At 44.9% G+C, this 24,251-nt stretch overlaps 38 non-coding genes across 38 annotated transcripts; all 38 read right to left on the minus strand.

Moving 5' to 3' along the window:
* Window positions 1-35: 35 nt before the first annotated feature.
* LOC137271468 (U1 spliceosomal RNA) lies at window positions 36-199 on the minus strand. Its single transcript, XR_010955998.1, has one exon. It is a non-coding gene; the product is annotated as a U1 spliceosomal RNA (small nuclear RNA).
* Window positions 200-669: 470 nt separating this feature from the next.
* On the minus strand, window positions 670-833 carry LOC137271442 (U1 spliceosomal RNA). Its single transcript, XR_010955973.1, has one exon. It is a non-coding gene; the product is annotated as a U1 spliceosomal RNA (small nuclear RNA).
* A 471-nt stretch (window positions 834-1,304) lies between these two features.
* On the minus strand, window positions 1,305-1,468 carry LOC137271454 (U1 spliceosomal RNA). Its single transcript, XR_010955984.1, has one exon. It is a non-coding gene; the product is annotated as a U1 spliceosomal RNA (small nuclear RNA).
* A 471-nt stretch (window positions 1,469-1,939) lies between these two features.
* On the minus strand, window positions 1,940-2,103 carry LOC137271465 (U1 spliceosomal RNA). The gene has a single exon (XR_010955995.1). It is a non-coding gene; the product is annotated as a U1 spliceosomal RNA (small nuclear RNA).
* Window positions 2,104-2,575: 472 nt separating this feature from the next.
* LOC137271430 (U1 spliceosomal RNA) lies at window positions 2,576-2,739 on the minus strand. The gene has a single exon (XR_010955962.1). It is a non-coding gene; the product is annotated as a U1 spliceosomal RNA (small nuclear RNA).
* Window positions 2,740-3,210: 471 nt separating this feature from the next.
* On the minus strand, window positions 3,211-3,374 carry LOC137271469 (U1 spliceosomal RNA). The gene has a single exon (XR_010955999.1). It is a non-coding gene; the product is annotated as a U1 spliceosomal RNA (small nuclear RNA).
* Window positions 3,375-3,845: 471 nt separating this feature from the next.
* Window positions 3,846-4,009, minus strand: LOC137271431 (U1 spliceosomal RNA). The gene has a single exon (XR_010955963.1). It is a non-coding gene; the product is annotated as a U1 spliceosomal RNA (small nuclear RNA).
* A 471-nt stretch (window positions 4,010-4,480) lies between these two features.
* LOC137271432 (U1 spliceosomal RNA) lies at window positions 4,481-4,644 on the minus strand. Its single transcript, XR_010955964.1, has one exon. It is a non-coding gene; the product is annotated as a U1 spliceosomal RNA (small nuclear RNA).
* Window positions 4,645-5,116: 472 nt separating this feature from the next.
* On the minus strand, window positions 5,117-5,280 carry LOC137271433 (U1 spliceosomal RNA). Its single transcript, XR_010955965.1, has one exon. It is a non-coding gene; the product is annotated as a U1 spliceosomal RNA (small nuclear RNA).
* Window positions 5,281-5,751: 471 nt separating this feature from the next.
* Window positions 5,752-5,915, minus strand: LOC137271434 (U1 spliceosomal RNA). Its single transcript, XR_010955966.1, has one exon. It is a non-coding gene; the product is annotated as a U1 spliceosomal RNA (small nuclear RNA).
* A 471-nt stretch (window positions 5,916-6,386) lies between these two features.
* On the minus strand, window positions 6,387-6,550 carry LOC137271435 (U1 spliceosomal RNA). Its single transcript, XR_010955967.1, has one exon. It is a non-coding gene; the product is annotated as a U1 spliceosomal RNA (small nuclear RNA).
* Window positions 6,551-7,021: 471 nt separating this feature from the next.
* On the minus strand, window positions 7,022-7,185 carry LOC137271437 (U1 spliceosomal RNA). Its single transcript, XR_010955968.1, has one exon. It is a non-coding gene; the product is annotated as a U1 spliceosomal RNA (small nuclear RNA).
* A 471-nt stretch (window positions 7,186-7,656) lies between these two features.
* Window positions 7,657-7,820, minus strand: LOC137271438 (U1 spliceosomal RNA). The gene has a single exon (XR_010955969.1). It is a non-coding gene; the product is annotated as a U1 spliceosomal RNA (small nuclear RNA).
* A 470-nt stretch (window positions 7,821-8,290) lies between these two features.
* LOC137271439 (U1 spliceosomal RNA) lies at window positions 8,291-8,454 on the minus strand. The gene has a single exon (XR_010955970.1). It is a non-coding gene; the product is annotated as a U1 spliceosomal RNA (small nuclear RNA).
* Window positions 8,455-8,925: 471 nt separating this feature from the next.
* Window positions 8,926-9,089, minus strand: LOC137271440 (U1 spliceosomal RNA). The gene has a single exon (XR_010955971.1). It is a non-coding gene; the product is annotated as a U1 spliceosomal RNA (small nuclear RNA).
* A 471-nt stretch (window positions 9,090-9,560) lies between these two features.
* Window positions 9,561-9,724, minus strand: LOC137271441 (U1 spliceosomal RNA). The gene has a single exon (XR_010955972.1). It is a non-coding gene; the product is annotated as a U1 spliceosomal RNA (small nuclear RNA).
* A 471-nt stretch (window positions 9,725-10,195) lies between these two features.
* LOC137271443 (U1 spliceosomal RNA) lies at window positions 10,196-10,359 on the minus strand. Its single transcript, XR_010955974.1, has one exon. It is a non-coding gene; the product is annotated as a U1 spliceosomal RNA (small nuclear RNA).
* Window positions 10,360-10,830: 471 nt separating this feature from the next.
* LOC137271444 (U1 spliceosomal RNA) lies at window positions 10,831-10,994 on the minus strand. Its single transcript, XR_010955975.1, has one exon. It is a non-coding gene; the product is annotated as a U1 spliceosomal RNA (small nuclear RNA).
* Window positions 10,995-11,465: 471 nt separating this feature from the next.
* On the minus strand, window positions 11,466-11,629 carry LOC137271445 (U1 spliceosomal RNA). Its single transcript, XR_010955976.1, has one exon. It is a non-coding gene; the product is annotated as a U1 spliceosomal RNA (small nuclear RNA).
* A 471-nt stretch (window positions 11,630-12,100) lies between these two features.
* Window positions 12,101-12,264, minus strand: LOC137271446 (U1 spliceosomal RNA). The gene has a single exon (XR_010955977.1). It is a non-coding gene; the product is annotated as a U1 spliceosomal RNA (small nuclear RNA).
* Window positions 12,265-12,735: 471 nt separating this feature from the next.
* On the minus strand, window positions 12,736-12,899 carry LOC137271447 (U1 spliceosomal RNA). The gene has a single exon (XR_010955978.1). It is a non-coding gene; the product is annotated as a U1 spliceosomal RNA (small nuclear RNA).
* A 471-nt stretch (window positions 12,900-13,370) lies between these two features.
* Window positions 13,371-13,534, minus strand: LOC137271448 (U1 spliceosomal RNA). Its single transcript, XR_010955979.1, has one exon. It is a non-coding gene; the product is annotated as a U1 spliceosomal RNA (small nuclear RNA).
* Window positions 13,535-14,006: 472 nt separating this feature from the next.
* On the minus strand, window positions 14,007-14,170 carry LOC137271449 (U1 spliceosomal RNA). The gene has a single exon (XR_010955980.1). It is a non-coding gene; the product is annotated as a U1 spliceosomal RNA (small nuclear RNA).
* Window positions 14,171-14,641: 471 nt separating this feature from the next.
* LOC137271450 (U1 spliceosomal RNA) lies at window positions 14,642-14,805 on the minus strand. Its single transcript, XR_010955981.1, has one exon. It is a non-coding gene; the product is annotated as a U1 spliceosomal RNA (small nuclear RNA).
* Window positions 14,806-15,276: 471 nt separating this feature from the next.
* LOC137271451 (U1 spliceosomal RNA) lies at window positions 15,277-15,440 on the minus strand. Its single transcript, XR_010955982.1, has one exon. It is a non-coding gene; the product is annotated as a U1 spliceosomal RNA (small nuclear RNA).
* A 471-nt stretch (window positions 15,441-15,911) lies between these two features.
* Window positions 15,912-16,075, minus strand: LOC137271453 (U1 spliceosomal RNA). The gene has a single exon (XR_010955983.1). It is a non-coding gene; the product is annotated as a U1 spliceosomal RNA (small nuclear RNA).
* A 471-nt stretch (window positions 16,076-16,546) lies between these two features.
* Window positions 16,547-16,710, minus strand: LOC137271455 (U1 spliceosomal RNA). The gene has a single exon (XR_010955985.1). It is a non-coding gene; the product is annotated as a U1 spliceosomal RNA (small nuclear RNA).
* Window positions 16,711-17,181: 471 nt separating this feature from the next.
* Window positions 17,182-17,345, minus strand: LOC137271456 (U1 spliceosomal RNA). The gene has a single exon (XR_010955986.1). It is a non-coding gene; the product is annotated as a U1 spliceosomal RNA (small nuclear RNA).
* A 472-nt stretch (window positions 17,346-17,817) lies between these two features.
* On the minus strand, window positions 17,818-17,981 carry LOC137271457 (U1 spliceosomal RNA). Its single transcript, XR_010955987.1, has one exon. It is a non-coding gene; the product is annotated as a U1 spliceosomal RNA (small nuclear RNA).
* A 471-nt stretch (window positions 17,982-18,452) lies between these two features.
* Window positions 18,453-18,616, minus strand: LOC137271458 (U1 spliceosomal RNA). Its single transcript, XR_010955988.1, has one exon. It is a non-coding gene; the product is annotated as a U1 spliceosomal RNA (small nuclear RNA).
* Window positions 18,617-19,087: 471 nt separating this feature from the next.
* On the minus strand, window positions 19,088-19,251 carry LOC137271459 (U1 spliceosomal RNA). Its single transcript, XR_010955989.1, has one exon. It is a non-coding gene; the product is annotated as a U1 spliceosomal RNA (small nuclear RNA).
* Window positions 19,252-19,722: 471 nt separating this feature from the next.
* LOC137271460 (U1 spliceosomal RNA) lies at window positions 19,723-19,886 on the minus strand. The gene has a single exon (XR_010955990.1). It is a non-coding gene; the product is annotated as a U1 spliceosomal RNA (small nuclear RNA).
* Window positions 19,887-20,357: 471 nt separating this feature from the next.
* Window positions 20,358-20,521, minus strand: LOC137271461 (U1 spliceosomal RNA). The gene has a single exon (XR_010955991.1). It is a non-coding gene; the product is annotated as a U1 spliceosomal RNA (small nuclear RNA).
* A 471-nt stretch (window positions 20,522-20,992) lies between these two features.
* On the minus strand, window positions 20,993-21,156 carry LOC137271462 (U1 spliceosomal RNA). Its single transcript, XR_010955992.1, has one exon. It is a non-coding gene; the product is annotated as a U1 spliceosomal RNA (small nuclear RNA).
* Window positions 21,157-21,627: 471 nt separating this feature from the next.
* Window positions 21,628-21,791, minus strand: LOC137271463 (U1 spliceosomal RNA). The gene has a single exon (XR_010955993.1). It is a non-coding gene; the product is annotated as a U1 spliceosomal RNA (small nuclear RNA).
* A 471-nt stretch (window positions 21,792-22,262) lies between these two features.
* On the minus strand, window positions 22,263-22,426 carry LOC137271464 (U1 spliceosomal RNA). Its single transcript, XR_010955994.1, has one exon. It is a non-coding gene; the product is annotated as a U1 spliceosomal RNA (small nuclear RNA).
* Window positions 22,427-22,897: 471 nt separating this feature from the next.
* On the minus strand, window positions 22,898-23,061 carry LOC137271466 (U1 spliceosomal RNA). Its single transcript, XR_010955996.1, has one exon. It is a non-coding gene; the product is annotated as a U1 spliceosomal RNA (small nuclear RNA).
* Window positions 23,062-23,532: 471 nt separating this feature from the next.
* LOC137271467 (U1 spliceosomal RNA) lies at window positions 23,533-23,696 on the minus strand. Its single transcript, XR_010955997.1, has one exon. It is a non-coding gene; the product is annotated as a U1 spliceosomal RNA (small nuclear RNA).
* Between the last annotated feature and the right edge of the window lie 555 nt (window positions 23,697-24,251).

Here is a 24,251-nt window from a genome sequence, read left to right on the forward strand (position 1 = left end):
GTCAACTGAAAATATCTATTTTTGGGGTTGATTTTCAAGGGAGAGCGCGAACGCAGTCCCCCACACTTATAAATTGCGCACCCGAGTCGTCCACATTTGGGACGATCGCAGGGGTCAACCAAACCGAGGTGCAATGGAAAGGTCTCGCCCCGGGCCCACAGCCTTGCGGATCACTGTAAAGCCTGTGCCAGGTAAGTATGCTTGGGACAGGTTCCAGTTTTCACTTACATCACCCTGGCGTTGCCCTATTCAGGTGTCACATCATCAACGCTTCACATATATTTCATGGCAGGTTAATTGTTCGTACAGTTTATTGTACAGAACAGTCCATTAGTACCTTCACTTTGTGAAAAAATTACTGATAGATAAAAACACACACAGACGGATTTATTTCCATTTAGACTGCATGCACGTGCATCTCTGATCCGGGACGCAGGGGAGACAACTTGACAGTCCAAACACAACAACTGGCTGACAAAGCGATCCATCTGAAATACATCAAACTCAGACTTGCTTTAAACATATACTTTTGCCACAGCAAACAGATTAACACATGCGCATTAAAAACACATAGTTTGCACATACACACACGGGAAAACAATCATCTTCAAGTGATTTGGAAGTGGGGGAAGTGTCAACTGAAAATATCTATTTTTGGGGTTGATTTTCAAGGGGAGAGCGCGAACGCAGTCCCCCACACTTATAAATTGCGCACCCGAGTCGTCCACATTTGGGACGATCGCAGGGGTCAACCAAACCGAGGTGCAATGGAAAGGTCTCGCCCCGGGCCCACAGCCTTGCGGATCACTGTAAAGCCTGTGCCAGGTAAGTATGCTTGGGACAGGTTCCAGTTTTCACTTACATCACCCTGGCGTTGCCCTATTCAGGTGTCACATCATCAACGCTTCACATATATTTCATGGCAGGTTAATTGTTCGTACAGTTTATTGTACAGAACAGTCCATTAGTACCTTCACTTTGTGAAAAAATTACTGATAGATAAAAACACACACAGACGGATTTATTTCCATTTAGACTGCATGCACGTGCATCTCTGATCCGGGACGCAGGGGAGACAACTTGACAGTCCAAACACAACAACTGGCTGACAAAGCGATCCCATCTGAAATACATCAAACTCAGACTTGCTTTAAACATATACTTTTGCCACAGCAAACAGATTAACACATGCGCATTAAAAACACATAGTTTGCACATACACACACGGGAAAACAATCATCTTCAAGTGATTTGGAAGTGGGGGAAGTGTCAACTGAAAATATCTATTTTTGGGGTTGATTTTCAAGGGGAGAGCGCGAACGCAGTCCCCCACACTTATAAATTGCGCACCCGAGTCGTCCACATTTGGGACGATCGCAGGGGTCAACCAAACCGAGGTGCAATGGAAAGGTCTCGCCCCGGGCCCACAGCCTTGCGGATCACTGTAAAGCCTGTGCCAGGTAAGTATGCTTGGGACAGGTTCCAGTTTTCACTTACATCACCCTGGCGTTGCCCTATTCAGGTGTCACATCATCAACGCTTCACATATATTTCATGGCAGGTTAATTGTTCGTACAGTTTATTGTACAGAACAGTCCATTAGTACCTTCACTTTGTGAAAAAATTACTGATAGATAAAAACACACACAGACGGATTTATTTCCATTTAGACTGCATGCACGTGCATCTCTGATCCGGGACGCAGGGGAGACAACTTGACAGTCCAAACACAACAACTGGCTGACAAAGCGATCCCATCTGAAATACATCAAACTCAGACTTGCTTTAAACATATACTTTTGCCACAGCAAACAGATTAACACATGCGCATTAAAAACACATAGTTTGCACATACACACACGGGAAAACAATCATCTTCAAGTGATTTGGAAGTGGGGGAAGTGTCAACTGAAAATATCTATTTTTGGGGTTGATTTTCAAGGGGAGAGCGCGAACGCAGTCCCCCACACTTATAAATTGCGCACCCGAGTCGTCCACATTTGGGACGATCGCAGGGGTCAACCAAACCGAGGTGCAATGGAAAGGTCTCGCCCCGGGCCCACAGCCTTGCGGATCACTGTAAAGCCTGTGCCAGGTAAGTATGCTTGGGACAGGTTCCAGTTTTCACTTACATCACCCTGGCGTTGCCCTATTCAGGTGTCACATCATCAACGCTTCACATATATTTCATGGCAGGTTAATTGTTCGTACAGTTTATTGTACAGAACAGTCCATTAGTACCTTCACTTTGTGAAAAAATTACTGATAGATAAAAACACACACAGACGGATTTATTTCCATTTAGACTGCATGCACGTGCATCTCTGATCCGGGACGCAGGGGAGACAACTTGACAGTCCAAACACAACAACTGGCTGACAAAGCGATCCCATCTGAAATACATCAAACTCAGACTTGCTTTAAACATATACTTTTGCCACAGCAAACAGATTAACACATGCGCATTAAAAACACATAGTTTGCACATACACACACGGGAAAACAATCATCTTCAAGTGATTTGGAAGTGGGGGAAGTGTCAACTGAAAATATCTATTTTTGGGGTTGATTTTCAAGGGGGAGAGCGCGAACGCAGTCCCCCACACTTATAAATTGCGCACCCGAGTCGTCCACATTTGGGACGATCGCAGGGGTCAACCAAACCGAGGTGCAATGGAAAGGTCTCGCCCCGGGCCCACAGCCTTGCGGATCACTGTAAAGCCTGTGCCAGGTAAGTATGCTTGGGACAGGTTCCAGTTTTCACTTACATCACCCTGGCGTTGCCCTATTCAGGTGTCACATCATCAACGCTTCACATATATTTCATGGCAGGTTAATTGTTCGTACAGTTTATTGTACAGAACAGTCCATTAGTACCTTCACTTTGTGAAAAAATTACTGATAGATAAAAACACACACAGACGGATTTATTTCCATTTAGACTGCATGCACGTGCATCTCTGATCCGGGACGCAGGGGAGACAACTTGACAGTCCAAACACAACAACTGGCTGACAAAGCGATCCCATCTGAAATACATCAAACTCAGACTTGCTTTAAACATATACTTTTGCCACAGCAAACAGATTAACACATGCGCATTAAAAACACATAGTTTGCACATACACACACGGGAAAACAATCATCTTCAAGTGATTTGGAAGTGGGGGAAGTGTCAACTGAAAATATCTATTTTTGGGGTTGATTTTCAAGGGGAGAGCGCGAACGCAGTCCCCCACACTTATAAATTGCGCACCCGAGTCGTCCACATTTGGGACGATCGCAGGGGTCAACCAAACCGAGGTGCAATGGAAAGGTCTCGCCCCGGGCCCACAGCCTTGCGGATCACTGTAAAGCCTGTGCCAGGTAAGTATGCTTGGGACAGGTTCCAGTTTTCACTTACATCACCCTGGCGTTGCCCTATTCAGGTGTCACATCATCAACGCTTCACATATATTTCATGGCAGGTTAATTGTTCGTACAGTTTATTGTACAGAACAGTCCATTAGTACCTTCACTTTGTGAAAAAATTACTGATAGATAAAAACACACACAGACGGATTTATTTCCATTTAGACTGCATGCACGTGCATCTCTGATCCGGGACGCAGGGGAGACAACTTGACAGTCCAAACACAACAACTGGCTGACAAAGCGATCCCATCTGAAATACATCAAACTCAGACTTGCTTTAAACATATACTTTTGCCACAGCAAACAGATTAACACATGCGCATTAAAAACACATAGTTTGCACATACACACACGGGAAAACAATCATCTTCAAGTGATTTGGAAGTGGGGGAAGTGTCAACTGAAAATATCTATTTTTGGGGTTGATTTTCAAGGGGAGAGCGCGAACGCAGTCCCCCACACTTATAAATTGCGCACCCGAGTCGTCCACATTTGGGACGATCGCAGGGGTCAACCAAACCGAGGTGCAATGGAAAGGTCTCGCCCCGGGCCCACAGCCTTGCGGATCACTGTAAAGCCTGTGCCAGGTAAGTATGCTTGGGACAGGTTCCAGTTTTCACTTACATCACCCTGGCGTTGCCCTATTCAGGTGTCACATCATCAACGCTTCACATATATTTCATGGCAGGTTAATTGTTCGTACAGTTTATTGTACAGAACAGTCCATTAGTACCTTCACTTTGTGAAAAAATTACTGATAGATAAAAACACACACAGACGGATTTATTTCCATTTAGACTGCATGCACGTGCATCTCTGATCCGGGACGCAGGGGAGACAACTTGACAGTCCAAACACAACAACTGGCTGACAAAGCGATCCCATCTGAAATACATCAAACTCAGACTTGCTTTAAACATATACTTTTGCCACAGCAAACAGATTAACACATGCGCATTAAAAACACATAGTTTGCACATACACACACGGGAAAACAATCATCTTCAAGTGATTTGGAAGTGGGGGAAGTGTCAACTGAAAATATCTATTTTTGGGGTTGATTTTCAAGGGGAGAGCGCGAACGCAGTCCCCCACACTTATAAATTGCGCACCCGAGTCGTCCACATTTGGGACGATCGCAGGGGTCAACCAAACCGAGGTGCAATGGAAAGGTCTCGCCCCGGGCCCACAGCCTTGCGGATCACTGTAAAGCCTGTGCCAGGTAAGTATGCTTGGGGACAGGTTCCAGTTTTCACTTACATCACCCTGGCGTTGCCCTATTCAGGTGTCACATCATCAACGCTTCACATATATTTCATGGCAGGTTAATTGTTCGTACAGTTTATTGTACAGAACAGTCCATTAGTACCTTCACTTTGTGAAAAAATTACTGATAGATAAAAACACACACAGACGGATTTATTTCCATTTAGACTGCATGCACGTGCATCTCTGATCCGGGACGCAGGGGAGACAACTTGACAGTCCAAACACAACAACTGGCTGACAAAGCGATCCCATCTGAAATACATCAAACTCAGACTTGCTTTAAACATATACTTTTGCCACAGCAAACAGATTAACACATGCGCATTAAAAACACATAGTTTGCACATACACACACGGGAAAACAATCATCTTCAAGTGATTTGGAAGTGGGGGAAGTGTCAACTGAAAATATCTATTTTTGGGGTTGATTTTCAAGGGGAGAGCGCGAACGCAGTCCCCCACACTTATAAATTGCGCACCCGAGTCGTCCACATTTGGGACGATCGCAGGGGTCAACCAAACCGAGGTGCAATGGAAAGGTCTCGCCCCGGGCCCACAGCCTTGCGGATCACTGTAAAGCCTGTGCCAGGTAAGTATGCTTGGGACAGGTTCCAGTTTTCACTTACATCACCCTGGCGTTGCCCTATTCAGGTGTCACATCATCAACGCTTCACATATATTTCATGGCAGGTTAATTGTTCGTACAGTTTATTGTACAGAACAGTCCATTAGTACCTTCACTTTGTGAAAAAATTACTGATAGATAAAAACACACACAGACGGATTTATTTCCATTTAGACTGCATGCACGTGCATCTCTGATCCGGGACGCAGGGGAGACAACTTGACAGTCCAAACACAACAACTGGCTGACAAAGCGATCCCATCTGAAATACATCAAACTCAGACTTGCTTTAAACATATACTTTTGCCACAGCAAACAGATTAACACATGCGCATTAAAAACACATAGTTTGCACATACACACACGGGAAAACAATCATCTTCAAGTGATTTGGAAGTGGGGGAAGTGTCAACTGAAAATATCTATTTTTGGGGTTGATTTTCAAGGGGAGAGCGCGAACGCAGTCCCCCACACTTATAAATTGCGCACCCGAGTCGTCCACATTTGGGACGATCGCAGGGGTCAACCAAACCGAGGTGCAATGGAAAGGTCTCGCCCCGGGCCCACAGCCTTGCGGATCACTGTAAAGCCTGTGCCAGGTAAGTATGCTTGGGACAGGTTCCAGTTTTCACTTACATCACCCTGGCGTTGCCCTATTCAGGTGTCACATCATCAACGCTTCACATATATTTCATGGCAGGTTAATTGTTCGTACAGTTTATTGTACAGAACAGTCCATTAGTACCTTCACTTTGTGAAAAAATTACTGATAGATAAAAACACACACAGACGGATTTATTTCCATTTAGACTGCATGCACGTGCATCTCTGATCCGGGACGCAGGGGAGACAACTTGACAGTCCAAACACAACAACTGGCTGACAAAGCGATCCCATCTGAAATACATCAAACTCAGACTTGCTTTAAACATATACTTTTGCCACAGCAAACAGATTAACACATGCGCATTAAAAACACATAGTTTGCACATACACACACGGGAAAACAATCATCTTCAAGTGATTTGGAAGTGGGGGAAGTGTCAACTGAAAATATCTATTTTTGGGGTTGATTTTCAAGGGGAGAGCGCGAACGCAGTCCCCCACACTTATAAATTGCGCACCCGAGTCGTCCACATTTGGGACGATCGCAGGGGTCAACCAAACCGAGGTGCAATGGAAAGGTCTCGCCCCGGGCCCACAGCCTTGCGGATCACTGTAAAGCCTGTGCCAGGTAAGTATGCTTGGGACAGGTTCCAGTTTTCACTTACATCACCCTGGCGTTGCCCTATTCAGGTGTCACATCATCAACGCTTCACATATATTTCATGGCAGGTTAATTGTTCGTACAGTTTATTGTACAGAACAGTCCATTAGTACCTTCACTTTGTGAAAAAATTACTGATAGATAAAAACACACACAGACGGATTTATTTCCATTTAGACTGCATGCACGTGCATCTCTGATCCGGGACGCAGGGGAGACAACTTGACAGTCCAAACACAACAACTGGCTGACAAAGCGATCCCATCTGAAATACATCAAACTCAGACTTGCTTTAAACATATACTTTTGCCACAGCAAACAGATTAACACATGCGCATTAAAAACACATAGTTTGCACATACACACACGGGAAAACAATCATCTTCAAGTGATTTGGAAGTGGGGGAAGTGTCAACTGAAAATATCTATTTTTGGGGTTGATTTTCAAGGGGAGAGCGCGAACGCAGTCCCCCACACTTATAAATTGCGCACCCGAGTCGTCCACATTTGGGACGATCGCAGGGGTCAACCAAACCGAGGTGCAATGGAAAGGTCTCGCCCCGGGCCCACAGCCTTGCGGATCACTGTAAAGCCTGTGCCAGGTAAGTATGCTTGGGACAGGTTCCAGTTTTCACTTACATCACCCTGGCGTTGCCCTATTCAGGTGTCACATCATCAACGCTTCACATATATTTCATGGCAGGTTAATTGTTCGTACAGTTTATTGTACAGAACAGTCCATTAGTACCTTCACTTTGTGAAAAAATTACTGATAGATAAAAACACACACAGACGGATTTATTTCCATTTAGACTGCATGCACGTGCATCTCTGATCCGGGACGCAGGGGAGACAACTTGACAGTCCAAACACAACAACTGGCTGACAAAGCGATCCCATCTGAAATACATCAAACTCAGACTTGCTTTAAACATATACTTTTGCCACAGCAAACAGATTAACACATGCGCATTAAAAACACATAGTTTGCACATACACACACGGGAAAACAATCATCTTCAAGTGATTTGGAAGTGGGGGAAGTGTCAACTGAAAATATCTATTTTTGGGGTTGATTTTCAAGGGGAGAGCGCGAACGCAGTCCCCCACACTTATAAATTGCGCACCCGAGTCGTCCACATTTGGGACGATCGCAGGGGTCAACCAAACCGAGGTGCAATGGAAAGGTCTCGCCCCGGGCCCACAGCCTTGCGGATCACTGTAAAGCCTGTGCCAGGTAAGTATGCTTGGGACAGGTTCCAGTTTTCACTTACATCACCCTGGCGTTGCCCTATTCAGGTGTCACATCATCAACGCTTCACATATATTTCATGGCAGGTTAATTGTTCGTACAGTTTATTGTACAGAACAGTCCATTAGTACCTTCACTTTGTGAAAAAATTACTGATAGATAAAAACACACACAGACGGATTTATTTCCATTTAGACTGCATGCACGTGCATCTCTGATCCGGGACGCAGGGGAGACAACTTGACAGTCCAAACACAACAACTGGCTGACAAAGCGATCCCATCTGAAATACATCAAACTCAGACTTGCTTTAAACATATACTTTTGCCACAGCAAACAGATTAACACATGCGCATTAAAAACACATAGTTTGCACATACACACACGGGAAAACAATCATCTTCAAGTGATTTGGAAGTGGGGGAAGTGTCAACTGAAAATATCTTTTTTGGGGTTGATTTTCAAGGGGAGAGCGCGAACGCAGTCCCCCACACTTATAAATTGCGCACCCGAGTCGTCCACATTTGGGACGATCGCAGGGGTCAACCAAACCGAGGTGCAATGGAAAGGTCTCGCCCCGGGCCCACAGCCTTGCGGATCACTGTAAAGCCTGTGCCAGGTAAGTATGCTTGGGACAGGTTCCAGTTTTCACTTACATCACCCTGGCGTTGCCCTATTCAGGTGTCACATCATCAACGCTTCACATATATTTCATGGCAGGTTAATTGTTCGTACAGTTTATTGTACAGAACAGTCCATTAGTACCTTCACTTTGTGAAAAAATTACTGATAGATAAAAACACACACAGACGGATTTATTTCCATTTAGACTGCATGCACGTGCATCTCTGATCCGGGACGCAGGGGAGACAACTTGACAGTCCAAACACAACAACTGGCTGACAAAGCGATCCCATCTGAAATACATCAAACTCAGACTTGCTTTAAACATATACTTTTGCCACAGCAAACAGATTAACACATGCGCATTAAAAACACATAGTTTGCACATACACACACGGGAAAACAATCATCTTCAAGTGATTTGGAAGTGGGGGAAGTGTCAACTGAAAATATCTATTTTTGGGGTTGATTTTCAAGGGGAGAGCGCGAACGCAGTCCCCCACACTTATAAATTGCGCACCCGAGTCGTCCACATTTGGGACGATCGCAGGGGTCAACCAAACCGAGGTGCAATGGAAAGGTCTCGCCCCGGGCCCACAGCCTTGCGGATCACTGTAAAGCCTGTGCCAGGTAAGTATGCTTGGGACAGGTTCCAGTTTTCACTTACATCACCCTGGCGTTGCCCTATTCAGGTGTCACATCATCAACGCTTCACATATATTTCATGGCAGGTTAATTGTTCGTACAGTTTATTGTACAGAACAGTCCATTAGTACCTTCACTTTGTGAAAAAATTACTGATAGATAAAAACACACACAGACGGATTTATTTCCATTTAGACTGCATGCACGTGCATCTCTGATCCGGGACGCAGGGGAGACAACTTGACAGTCCAAACACAACAACTGGCTGACAAAGCGATCCCATCTGAAATACATCAAACTCAGACTTGCTTTAAACATATACTTTTGCCACAGCAAACAGATTAACACATGCGCATTAAAAACACATAGTTTGCACATACACACACGGGAAAACAATCATCTTCAAGTGATTTGGAAGTGGGGGAAGTGTCAACTGAAAATATCTATTTTTGGGGTTGATTTTCAAGGGGAGAGCGCGAACGCAGTCCCCCACACTTATAAATTGCGCACCCGAGTCGTCCACATTTGGGACGATCGCAGGGGTCAACCAAACCGAGGTGCAATGGAAAGGTCTCGCCCCGGGCCCACAGCCTTGCGGATCACTGTAAAGCCTGTGCCAGGTAAGTATGCTTGGGACAGGTTCCAGTTTTCACTTACATCACCCTGGCGTTGCCCTATTCAGGTGTCACATCATCAACGCTTCACATATATTTCATGGCAGGTTAATTGTTCGTACAGTTTATTGTACAGAACAGTCCATTAGTACCTTCACTTTGTGAAAAAATTACTGATAGATAAAAACACACACAGACGGATTTATTTCCATTTAGACTGCATGCACGTGCATCTCTGATCCGGGACGCAGGGGAGACAACTTGACAGTCCAAACACAACAACTGGCTGACAAAGCGATCCCATCTGAAATACATCAAACTCAGACTTGCTTTAAACATATACTTTTGCCACAGCAAACAGATTAACACATGCGCATTAAAAACACATAGTTTGCACATACACACACGGGAAAACAATCATCTTCAAGTGATTTGGAAGTGGGGGAAGTGTCAACTGAAAATATCTATTTTTGGGGTTGATTTTCAAGGGGAGAGCGCGAACGCAGTCCCCCACACTTATAAATTGCGCACCCGAGTCGTCCACATTTGGGACGATCGCAGGGGTCAACCAAACCGAGGTGCAATGGAAAGGTCTCGCCCCGGGCCCACAGCCTTGCGGATCACTGTAAAGCCTGTGCCAGGTAAGTATGCTTGGGACAGGTTCCAGTTTTCACTTACATCACCCTGGCGTTGCCCTATTCAGGTGTCACATCATCAACGCTTCACATATATTTCATGGCAGGTTAATTGTTCGTACAGTTTATTGTACAGAACAGTCCATTAGTACCTTCACTTTGTGAAAAAATTACTGATAGATAAAAACACACACAGACGGATTTATTTCCATTTAGACTGCATGCACGTGCATCTCTGATCCGGGACGCAGGGGAGACAACTTGACAGTCCAAACACAACAACTGGCTGACAAAGCGATCCCATCTGAAATACATCAAACTCAGACTTGCTTTAAACATATACTTTTGCCACAGCAAACAGATTAACACATGCGCATTAAAAACACATAGTTTGCACATACACACACGGGAAAACAATCATCTTCAAGTGATTTGGAAGTGGGGGAAGTGTCAACTGAAAATATCTATTTTTGGGGTTGATTTTCAAGGGGAGAGCGCGAACGCAGTCCCCCACACTTATAAATTGCGCACCCGAGTCGTCCACATTTGGGACGATCGCAGGGGTCAACCAAACCGAGGTGCAATGGAAAGGTCTCGCCCCGGGCCCACAGCCTTGCGGATCACTGTAAAGCCTGTGCCAGGTAAGTATGCTTGGGACAGGTTCCAGTTTTCACTTACATCACCCTGGCGTTGCCCTATTCAGGTGTCACATCATCAACGCTTCACATATATTTCATGGCAGGTTAATTGTTCGTACAGTTTATTGTACAGAACAGTCCATTAGTACCTTCACTTTGTGAAAAAATTACTGATAGATAAAAACACACACAGACGGATTTATTTCCATTTAGACTGCATGCACGTGCATCTCTGATCCGGGACGCAGGGGAGACAACTTGACAGTCCAAACACAACAACTGGCTGACAAAGCGATCCCATCTGAAATACATCAAACTCAGACTTGCTTTAAACATATACTTTTGCCACAGCAAACAGATTAACACATGCGCATTAAAAACACATAGTTTGCACATACACACACGGGAAAACAATCATCTTCAAGTGATTTGGAAGTGGGGGAAGTGTCAACTGAAAATATCTATTTTTGGGGTTGATTTTCAAGGGGAGAGCGCGAACGCAGTCCCCCACACTTATAAATTGCGCACCCGAGTCGTCCACATTTGGGACGATCGCAGGGGTCAACCAAACCGAGGTGCAATGGAAAGGTCTCGCCCCGGGCCCACAGCCTTGCGGATCACTGTAAAGCCTGTGCCAGGTAAGTATGCTTGGGACAGGTTCCAGTTTTCACTTACATCACCCTGGCGTTGCCCTATTCAGGTGTCACATCATCAACGCTTCACATATATTTCATGGCAGGTTAATTGTTCGTACAGTTTATTGTACAGAACAGTCCATTAGTACCTTCACTTTGTGAAAAAATTACTGATAGATAAAAACACACACAGACGGATTTATTTCCATTTAGACTGCATGCACGTGCATCTCTGATCCGGGACGCAGGGGAGACAACTTGACAGTCCAAACACAACAACTGGCTGACAAAGCGATCCCATCTGAAATACATCAAACTCAGACTTGCTTTAAACATATACTTTTGCCACAGCAAACAGATTAACACATGCGCATTAAAAACACATAGTTTGCACATACACACACGGGAAAACAATCATCTTCAAGTGATTTGGAAGTGGGGGAAGTGTCAACTGAAAATATCTATTTTTGGGGTTGATTTTCAAGGGGAGAGCGCGAACGCAGTCCCCCACACTTATAAATTGCGCACCCGAGTCGTCCACATTTGGGACGATCGCAGGGGTCAACCAAACCGAGGTGCAATGGAAAGGTCTCGCCCCGGGCCCACAGCCTTGCGGATCACTGTAAAGCCTGTGCCAGGTAAGTATGCTTGGGACAGGTTCCAGTTTTCACTTACATCACCCTGGCGTTGCCCTATTCAGGTGTCACATCATCAACGCTTCACATATATTTCATGGCAGGTTAATTGTTCGTACAGTTTATTGTACAGAACAGTCCATTAGTACCTTCACTTTGTGAAAAAATTACTGATAGATAAAAACACACACAGACGGATTTATTTCCATTTAGACTGCATGCACGTGCATCTCTGATCCGGGACGCAGGGGAGACAACTTGACAGTCCAAACACAACAACTGGCTGACAAAGCGATCCCATCTGAAATACATCAAACTCAGACTTGCTTTAAACATATACTTTTGCCACAGCAAACAGATTAACACATGCGCATTAAAAACACATAGTTTGCACATACACACACGGGAAAACAATCATCTTCAAGTGATTTGGAAGTGGGGGAAGTGTCAACTGAAAATATCTATTTTTGGGGTTGATTTTCAAGGGGAGAGCGCGAACGCAGTCCCCCACACTTATAAATTGCGCACCCGAGTCGTCCACATTTGGGACGATCGCAGGGGTCAACCAAACCGAGGTGCAATGGAAAGGTCTCGCCCCGGGCCCACAGCCTTGCGGATCACTGTAAAGCCTGTGCCAGGTAAGTATGCTTGGGACAGGTTCCAGTTTTCACTTACATCACCCTGGCGTTGCCCTATTCAGGTGTCACATCATCAACGCTTCACATATATTTCATGGCAGGTTAATTGTTCGTACAGTTTATTGTACAGAACAGTCCATTAGTACCTTCACTTTGTGAAAAAATTACTGATAGATAAAAACACACACAGACGGATTTATTTCCATTTAGACTGCATGCACGTGCATCTCTGATCCGGGACGCAGGGGAGACAACTTGACAGTCCAAACACAACAACTGGCTGACAAAGCGATCCCATCTGAAATACATCAAACTCAGACTTGCTTTAAACATATACTTTTGCCACAGCAAACAGATTAACACATGCGCATTAAAAACACATAGTTTGCACATACACACACGGGAAAACAATCATCTTCAAGTGATTTGGAAGTGGGGGAAGTGTCAACTGAAAATATCTATTTTTGGGGTTGATTTTCAAGGGGAGAGCGCGAACGCAGTCCCCCACACTTATAAATTGCGCACCCGAGTCGTCCACATTTGGGACGATCGCAGGGGTCAACCAAACCGAGGTGCAATGGAAAGGTCTCGCCCCGGGCCCACAGCCTTGCGGATCACTGTAAAGCCTGTGCCAGGTAAGTATGCTTGGGACAGGTTCCAGTTTTCACTTACATCACCCTGGCGTTGCCCTATTCAGGTGTCACATCATCAACGCTTCACATATATTTCATGGCAGGTTAATTGTTCGTACAGTTTATTGTACAGAAACAGTCCATTAGTACCTTCACTTTGTGAAAAAATTACTGATAGATAAAAACACACACAGACGGATTTATTTCCATTTAGACTGCATGCACGTGCATCTCTGATCCGGGACGCAGGGGAGACAACTTGACAGTCCAAACACAACAACTGGCTGACAAAGCGATCCCATCTGAAATACATCAAACTCAGACTTGCTTTAAACATATACTTTTGCCACAGCAAACAGATTAACACATGCGCATTAAAAACACATAGTTTGCACATACACACACGGGAAAACAATCATCTTCAAGTGATTTGGAAGTGGGGGAAGTGTCAACTGAAAATATCTATTTTTGGGGTTGATTTTCAAGGGGAGAGCGCGAACGCAGTCCCCCACACTTATAAATTGCGCACCCGAGTCGTCCACATTTGGGACGATCGCAGGGGTCAACCAAACCGAGGTGCAATGGAAAGGTCTCGCCCCGGGCCCACAGCCTTGCGGATCACTGTAAAGCCTGTGCCAGGTAAGTATGCTTGGGACAGGTTCCAGTTTTCACTTACATCACCCTGGCGTTGCCCTATTCAGGTGTCACATCATCAACGCTTCACATATATTTCATGGCAGGTTAATTGTTCGTACAGTTTATTGTACAGAACAGTCCATTAGTACCTTCACTTTGTGAAAAAATTACTGATAGATAAAAACACACACAGACGGATTTATTTCCATTTAGACTGCATGCACGTGCATCTCTGATCCGGGACGCAGGGGAGACAACTTGACAGTCCAAACACAACAACTGGCTGACAAAGCGATCCCATCTGAAATACATCAAACTCAGACTTGCTTTAAACATATACTTTTGCCACAGCAAACAGATTAACACATGCGCATTAAAAACACATAGTTTGCACATACACACACGGGAAAACAATCATCTTCAAGTGATTTGGAAGTGGGGGAAGTGTCAACTGAAAATATCTATTTTTGGGGTTGATTTTCAAGGGGAGAGCGCGAACGCAGTCCCCCACACTTATAAATTGCGCACCCGAGTCGTCCACATTTGGGACGATCGCAGGGGTCAACCAAACCGAGGTGCAATGGAAAGGTCTCGCCCCGGGCCCACAGCCTTGCGGATCACTGTAAAGCCTGTGCCAGGTAAGTATGCTTGGGACAGGTTCCAGTTTTCACTTACATCACCCTGGCGTTGCCCTATTCAGGTGTCACATCATCAACGCTTCACATATATTTCATGGCAGGTTAATTGTTCGTACAGTTTATTGTACAGAACAGTCCATTAGTACCTTCACTTTGTGAAAAAATTACTGATAGATAAAAACACACACAGACGGATTTATTTCCATTTAGACTGCATGCACGTGCATCTCTGATCCGGGACGCAGGGGAGACAACTTGACAGTCCAAACACAACAACTGGCTGACAAAGCGATCCCATCTGAAATACATCAAACTCAGACTTGCTTTAAACATATACTTTTGCCACAGCAAACAGATTAACACATGCGCATTAAAAACACATAGTTTGCACATACACACACGGGAAAACAATCATCTTCAAGTGATTTGGAAGTGGGGGAAGTGTCAACTGAAAATATCTATTTTTGGGGTTGATTTTCAAGGGGAGAGCGCGAACGCAGTCCCCCACACTTATAAATTGCGCACCCGAGTCGTCCACATTTGGGACGATCGCAGGGGTCAACCAAACCGAGGTGCAATGGAAAGGTCTCGCCCCGGGCCCACAGCCTTGCGGATCACTGTAAAGCCTGTGCCAGGTAAGTATGCTTGGGACAGGTTCCAGTTTTCACTTACATCACCCTGGCGTTGCCCTATTCAGGTGTCACATCATCAACGCTTCACATATATTTCATGGCAGGTTAATTGTTCGTACAGTTTATTGTACAGAACAGTCCATTAGTACCTTCACTTTGTGAAAAAATTACTGATAGATAAAAACACACACAGACGGATTTATTTCCATTTAGACTGCATGCACGTGCATCTCTGATCCGGGACGCAGGGGAGACAACTTGACAGTCCAAACACAACAACTGGCTGACAAAGCGATCCCATCTGAAATACATCAAACTCAGACTTGCTTTAAACATATACTTTTGCCACAGCAAACAGATTAACACATGCGCATTAAAAACACATAGTTTGCACATACACACACGGGAAAACAATCATCTTCAAGTGATTTGGAAGTGGGGGAAGTGTCAACTGAAAATATCTATTTTTGGGGTTGATTTTCAAGGGGAGAGCGCGAACGCAGTCCCCCACACTTATAAATTGCGCACCCGAGTCGTCCACATTTGGGACGATCGCAGGGGTCAACCAAACCGAGGTGCAATGGAAAGGTCTCGCCCCGGGCCCACAGCCTTGCGGATCACTGTAAAGCCTGTGCCAGGTAAGTATGCTTGGGACAGGTTCCAGTTTTCACTTACATCACCCTGGCGTTGCCCTATTCAGGTGTCACATCATCAACGCTTCACATATATTTCATGGCAGGTTAATTGTTCGTACAGTTTATTGTACAGAACAGTCCATTAGTACCTTCACTTTGTGAAAAAATTACTGATAGATAAAAACACACACAGACGGATTTATTTCCATTTAGACTGCATGCACGTGCATCTCTGATCCGGGACGCAGGGGAGACAACTTGACAGTCCAAACACAACAACTGGCTGACAAAGCGATCCCATCTGAAATACATCAAACTCAGACTTGCTTTAAACATATACTTTTGCCACAGCAAACAGATTAACACATGCGCATTAAAAACACATAGTTTGCACATACACACACGGGAAAACAATCATCTTCAAGTGATTTGGAAGTGGGGGAAGTGTCAACTGAAAATATCTATTTTTGGGGTTGATTTTCAAGGGGAGAGCGCGAACGCAGTCCCCCACACTTATAAATTGCGCACCCGAGTCGTCCACATTTGGGACGATCGCAGGGGTCAACCAAACCGAGGTGCAATGGAAAGGTCTCGCCCCGGGCCCACAGCCTTGCGGATCACTGTAAAGCCTGTGCCAGGTAAGTATGCTTGGGACAGGTTCCAGTTTTCACTTACATCACCCTGGCGTTGCCCTATTCAGGTGTCACATCATCAACGCTTCACATATATTTCATGGCAGGTTAATTGTTCGTACAGTTTATTGTACAGAACAGTCCATTAGTACCTTCACTTTGTGAAAAAATTACTGATAGATAAAAACACACACAGACGGATTTATTTCCATTTAGACTGCATGCACGTGCATCTCTGATCCGGGACGCAGGGGAGACAACTTGACAGTCCAAACACAACAACTGGCTGACAAAGCGATCCCATCTGAAATACATCAAACTCAGACTTGCTTTAAACATATACTTTTGCCACAGCAAACAGATTAACACATGCGCATTAAAAACACATAGTTTGCACATACACACACGGGAAAACAATCATCTTCAAGTGATTTGGAAGTGGGGGAAGTGTCAACTGAAAATATCTATTTTTGGGGTTGATTTTCAAGGGGAGAGCGCGAACGCAGTCCCCCACACTTATAAATTGCGCACCCGAGTCGTCCACATTTGGGACGATCGCAGGGGTCAACCAAACCGAGGTGCAATGGAAAGGTCTCGCCCCGGGCCCACAGCCTTGCGGATCACTGTAAAGCCTGTGCCAGGTAAGTATGCTTGGGACAGGTTCCAGTTTTCACTTACATCACCCTGGCGTTGCCCTATTCAGGTGTCACATCATCAACGCTTCACATATATTTCATGGCAGGTTAATTGTTCGTACAGTTTATTGTACAGAACAGTCCATTAGTACCTTCACTTTGTGAAAAAATTACTGATAGATAAAAACACACACAGACGGATTTATTTCCATTTAGACTGCATGCACGTGCATCTCTGATCCGGGACGCAGGGGAGACAACTTGACAGTCCAAACACAACAACTGGCTGACAAAGCGATCCCATCTGAAATACATCAAACTCAGACTTGCTTTAAACATATACTTTTGCCACAGCAAACAGATTAACACTATGCGCATTAAAAACACATAGTTTGCACATACACACACGGGAAAACAATCATCTTCAAGTGATTTGGAAGTGGGGGAAGTGTCAACTGAAAATATCTATTTTTGGGGTTGATTTTCAAGGGGAGAGCGCGAACGCAGTCCCCCACACTTATAAATTGCGCACCCGAGTCGTCCACATTTGGGACGATCGCAGGGGTCAACCAAACCGAGGTGCAATGGAAAGGTCTCGCCCCGGGCCCACAGCCTTGCGGATCACTGTAAAGCCTGTGCCAGGTAAGTATGCTTGGGACAGGTTCCAGTTTTCACTTACATCACCCTGGCGTTGCCCTATTCAGGTGTCACATCATCAACGCTTCACATATATTTCATGGCAGGTTAATTGTTCGTACAGTTTATTGTACAGAACAGTCCATTAGTACCTTCACTTTGTGAAAAAATTACTGATAGATAAAAACACACACAGACGGATTTATTTCCATTTAGACTGCATGCACGTGCATCTCTGATCCGGGACGCAGGGGAGACAACTTGACAGTCCAAACACAACAACTGGCTGACAAAGCGATCCCATCTGAAATACATCAAACTCAGACTTGCTTTAAACATATACTTTTGCCACAGCAAACAGATTAACACATGCGCATTAAAAACACATAGTTTGCACATACACACACGGGAAAACAATCATCTTCAAGTGATTTGGAAGTGGGGGAAGTGTCAACTGAAAATATCTATTTTTGGGGTTGATTTTCAAGGGGAGAGCGCGAACGCAGTCCCCCACACTTATAAATTGCGCACCCGAGTCGTCCACATTTGGGACGATCGCAGGGGTCAACCAAACCGAGGTGCAATGGAAAGGTCTCGCCCCGGGCCCACAGCCTTGCGGATCACTGTAAAGCCTGTGCCAGGTAAGTATGCTTGGGACAGGTTCCAGTTTTCACTTACATCACCCTGGCGTTGCCCTATTCAGGTGTCACATCATCAACGCTTCACATATATTTCATGGCAGGTTAATTGTTCGTACAGTTTATTGTACAGAACAGTCCATTAGTACCTTCACTTTGTGAAAAAATTACTGATAGATAAAAACACACACAGACGGATTTATTTCCATTTAGACTGCATGCACGTGCATCTCTGATCCGGGACGCAGGGGAGACAACTTGACAGTCCAAACACAACAACTGGCTGACAAAGCGATCCCATCTGAAATACATCAAACTCAGACTTGCTTTAAACATATACTTTTGCCACAGCAAACAGATTAACACATGCGCATTAAAAACACATAGTTTGCACATACACACACGGGAAAACAATCATCTTCAAGTGATTTGGAAGTGGGGGAAGTGTCAACTGAAAATATCTATTTTTGGGGTTGATTTTCAAGGGGAGAGCGCGAACGCAGTCCCCCACACTTATAAATTGCGCACCCGAGTCGTCCACATTTGGGACGATCGCAGGGGTCAACCAAACCGAGGTGCAATGGAAAGGTCTCGCCCCGGGCCCACAGCCTTGCGGATCACTGTAAAGCCTGTGCCAGGTAAGTATGCTTGGGACAGGTTCCAGTTTTCACTTACATCACCCTGGCGTTGCCCTATTCAGGTGTCACATCATCAACGCTTCACATATATTTCATGGCAGGTTAATTGTTCGTACAGTTTATTGTACAGAACAGTCCATTAGTACCTTCACTTTGTGAAAAAATTACTGATAGATAAAAACACACACAGACGGATTTATTTCCATTTAGACTGCATGCACGTGCATCTCTGATCCGGGACGCAGGGGAGACAACTTGACAGTCCAAACACAACAACTGGCTGACAAAGCGATCCCATCTGAAATACATCAAACTCAGACTTGCTTTAAACATATACTTTTGCCACAGCAAACAGATTAACACATGCGCATTAAAAACACATAGTTTGCACATACACACACGGGAAAACAATCATCTTCAAGTGATTTGGAAGTGGGGGAAGTGTCAACTGAAAATATCTATTTTTGGGGTTGATTTTCAAGGGGAGAGCGCGAACGCAGTCCCCCACACTTATAAATTGCGCACCCGAGTCGTCCACATTTGGGACGATCGCAGGGGTCAACCAAACCGAGGTGCAATGGAAAGGTCTCGCCCCGGGCCCACAGCCTTGCGGATCACTGTAAAGCCTGTGCCAGGTAAGTATGCTTGGGACAGGTTCCAGTTTTCACTTACATCACCCTGGCGTTGCCCTATTCAGGTGTCACATCATCAACGCTTCACATATATTTCATGGCAGGTTAATTGTTCGTACAGTTTATTGTACAGAACAGTCCATTAGTACCTTCACTTTGTGAAAAAATTACTGATAGATAAAAACACACACAGACGGATTTATTTCCATTTAGACTGCATGCACGTGCATCTCTGATCCGGGACGCAGGGGAGACAACTTGACAGTCCAAACACAACAACTGGCTGACAAAGCGATCCCATCTGAAATACATCAAACTCAGACTTGCTTTAAACATATACTTTTGCCACAGCAAACAGATTAACACATGCGCATTAAAAACACATAGTTTGCACATACACACACGGGAAAACAATCATCTTCAAGTGATTTGGAAGTGGGGGAAGTGTCAACTGAAAATATCTATTTTTGGGGTTGATTTTCAAGGGGAGAGCGCGAACGCAGTCCCCCACACTTATAAATTGCGCACCCGAGTCGTCCACATTTGGGACGATCGCAGGGGTCAACCAAACCGAGGTGCAATGGAAAGGTCTCGCCCCGGGCCCACAGCCTTGCGGATCACTGTAAAGCCTGTGCCAGGTAAGTATGCTTGGGACAGGTTCCAGTTTTCACTTACATCACCCTGGCGTTGCCCTATTCAGGTGTCACATCATCAACGCTTCACATATATTTCATGGCAGGTTAATTGTTCGTACAGTTTATTGTACAGAACAGTCCATTAGTACCTTCACTTTGTGAAAAAATTACTGATAGATAAAAACACACACAGACGGATTTATTTCCATTTAGACTGCATGCACGTGCATCTCTGATCCGGGACGCAGGGGAGACAACTTGACAGTCCAAACACAACAACTGGCTGACAAAGCGATCCCATCTGAAATACATCAAACTCAGACTTGCTTTAAACATATACTTTTGCCACAGCAAACAGATTAACACATGCGCATTAAAAACACATAGTTTGCACATACACACACGGGAAAACAATCATCTTCAAGTGATTTGGAAGTGGGGGAAGTGTCAACTGAAAATATCTATTTTTGGGGTTGATTTTCAAGGGGAGAGCGCGAACGCAGTCCCCCACACTTATAAATTGCGCACCCGAGTCGTCCACATTTGGGACGATCGCAGGGGTCAACCAAACCGAGGTGCAATGGAAAGGTCTCGCCCCGGGCCCACAGCCTTGCGGATCACTGTAAAGCCTGTGCCAGGTAAGTATGCTTGGGACAGGTTCCAGTTTTCACTTACATCACCCTGGCGTTGCCCTATTCAGGTGTCACATCATCAACGCTTCACATATATTTCATGGCAGGTTAATTGTTCGTACAGTTTATTGTACAGAACAGTCCATTAGTACCTTCACTTTGTGAAAAAATTACTGATAGATAAAAACACACACAGACGGATTTATTTCCATTTAGACTGCATGCACGTGCATCTCTGATCCGGGACGCAGGGGAGACAACTTGACAGTCCAAACACAACAACTGGCTGACAAAGCGATCCCATCTGAAATACATCAAACTCAGACTTGCTTTAAACATATACTTTTGCCACAGCAAACAGATTAACACATGCGCATTAAAAACACATAGTTTGCACATACACACACGGGAAAACAATCATCTTCAAGTGATTTGGAAGTGGGGGAAGTGTCAACTGAAAATATCTATTTTTGGGGTTGATTTTCAAGGGGAGAGCGCGAACGCAGTCCCCCACACTTATAAATTGCGCACCCGAGTCGTCCACATTTGGGACGATCGCAGGGGTCAACCAAACCGAGGTGCAATGGAAAGGTCTCGCCCCGGGCCCACAGCCTTGCGGATCACTGTAAAGCCTGTGCCAGGTAAGTATGCTTGGGACAGGTTCCAGTTTTCACTTACATCACCCTGGCGTTGCCCTATTCAGGTGTCACATCATCAACGCTTCACATATATTTCATGGCAGGTTAATTGTTCGTACAGTTTATTGTACAGAACAGTCCATTAGTACCTTCACTTTGTGAAAAAATTACTGATAGATAAAAACACACACAGACGGATTTATTTCCATTTAGACTGCATGCACGTGCATCTCTGATCCGGGACGCAGGGGAGACAACTTGACAGTCCAAACACAACAACTGGCTGACAAAGCGATCCCATCTGAAATACATCAAACTCAGACTTGCTTTAAACATATACTTTTGCCACAGCAAACAGATTAACACATGCGCATTAAAAACACATAGTTTGCACATACACACACGGGAAAACAATCATCTTCAAGTGATTTGGAAGTGGGGGAAGTGTCAACTGAAAATATCTATTTTTGGGGTTGATTTTCAAGGGGAGAGCGCGAACGCAGTCCCCCACACTTATAAATTGCGCACCCGAGTCGTCCACATTTGGGACGATCGCAGGGGTCAACCAAACCGAGGTGCAATGGAAAGGTCTCGCCCCGGGCCCACAGCCTTGCGGATCACTGTAAAGCCTGTGCCAGGTAAGTATGCTTGGGACAGGTTCCAGTTTTCACTTACATCACCCTGGCGTTGCCCTATTCAGGTGTCACATCATCAACGCTTCACATATATTTCATGGCAGGTTAATTGTTCGTACAGTTTATTGTACAGAACAGTCCATTAGTACCTTCACTTTGTGAAAAAATTACTGATAGATAAAAACACACACAGACGGATTTATTTCCATTTAGACTGCATGCACGTGCATCTCTGATCCGGGACGCAGGGGAGACAACTTGACAGTCCAAACACAACAACTGGCTGACAAAGCGATCCCATCTGAAATACATCAAACTCAGACTTGCTTTAAACATATACTTTTGCCACAGCAAACAGATTAACACATGCGCATTAAAAACACATAGTTTGCACATACACACACGGGAAAACAATCATCTTCAAGTGATTTGGAAGTGGGGGAAGTGTCAACTGAAAATATCTATTTTTGGGGTTGATTTTCAAGGGGAGAGCGCGAACGCAGTCCCCCACACTTATAAATTGCGCACCCGAGTCGTCCACATTTGGGACGATCGCAGGGGTCAACCAAACCGAGGTGCAATGGAAAGGTCTCGCCCCGGGCCCACAGCCTTGCGGATCACTGTAAAGCCTGTGCCAGGTAAGTATGCTTGGGACAGGTTCCAGTTTTCACTTACATCACCCTGGCGTTGCCCTATTCAGGTGTCACATCATCAACGCTTCACATATATTTCATGGCAGGTTAATTGTTCGTACAGTTTATTGTACAGAACAGTCCATTAGTACCTTCACTTTGTGAAAAAATTACTGATAGATAAAAACACACACAGACGGATTTATTTCCATTTAGACTGCATGCACGTGCATCTCTGATCCGGGACGCAGGGGAGACAACTTGACAGTCCAAACACAACAACTGGCTGACAAAGCGATCCCATCTGAAATACATCAAACTCAGACTTGCTTTAAACATATACTTTTGCCACAGCAAACAGATTAACACATGCGCATTAAAAACACATAGTTTGCACATACACACACGGGAAAACAATCATCTTCAAGTGATTTGGAAGTGGGGGAAGTGTCAACTGAAAATATCTATTTTTGGGGTTGATTTTCAAGGGGAGAGCGCGAACGCAGTCCCCCACACTTATAAATTGCGCACCCGAGTCGTCCACATTTGGGACGATCGCAGGGGTCAACCAAACCGAGGTGCAATGGAAAGGTCTCGCCCCGGGCCCACAGCCTTGCGGATCACTGTAAAGCCTGTGCCAGGTAAGTATGCTTGGGACAGGTTCCAGTTTTCACTTACATCACCCTGGCGTTGCCCTATTCAGGTGTCACATCATCAACGCTTCACATATATTTCATGGCAGGTTAATTGTTCGTACAGTTTATTGTACAGAACAGTCCATTAGTACCTTCACTTTGTGAAAAAATTACTGATAGATAAAAACACACACAGACGGATTTATTTCCATTTAGACTGCATGCACGTGCATCTCTGATCCGGGACGCAGGGGAGACAACTTGACAGTCCAAACACAACAACTGGCTGACAAAGCGATCCCATCTGAAATACATCAAACTCAGACTTGCTTTAAACATATACTTTTGCCACAGCAAACAGATTAACACATGCGCATTAAAAACACATAGTTTGCACATACACACACGGGAAAACAATCATCTTCAAGTGATTTGGAAGTGGGGGAAGTGTCAACTGAAAATATCTATTTTTGGGGTTGATTTTCAAGGGGAGAGCGCGAACGCAGTCCCCCACACTTATAAATTGCGCACCCGAGTCGTCCACATTTGGGACGATCGCAGGGGTCAAC

This window comes from Haliotis asinina, unplaced genomic scaffold (assembly GCF_037392515.1).
Source record: "Haliotis asinina isolate JCU_RB_2024 unplaced genomic scaffold, JCU_Hal_asi_v2 scaffold_133, whole genome shotgun sequence".
Taxonomy (NCBI): domain Eukaryota; kingdom Metazoa; phylum Mollusca; class Gastropoda; order Lepetellida; family Haliotidae; genus Haliotis; species Haliotis asinina.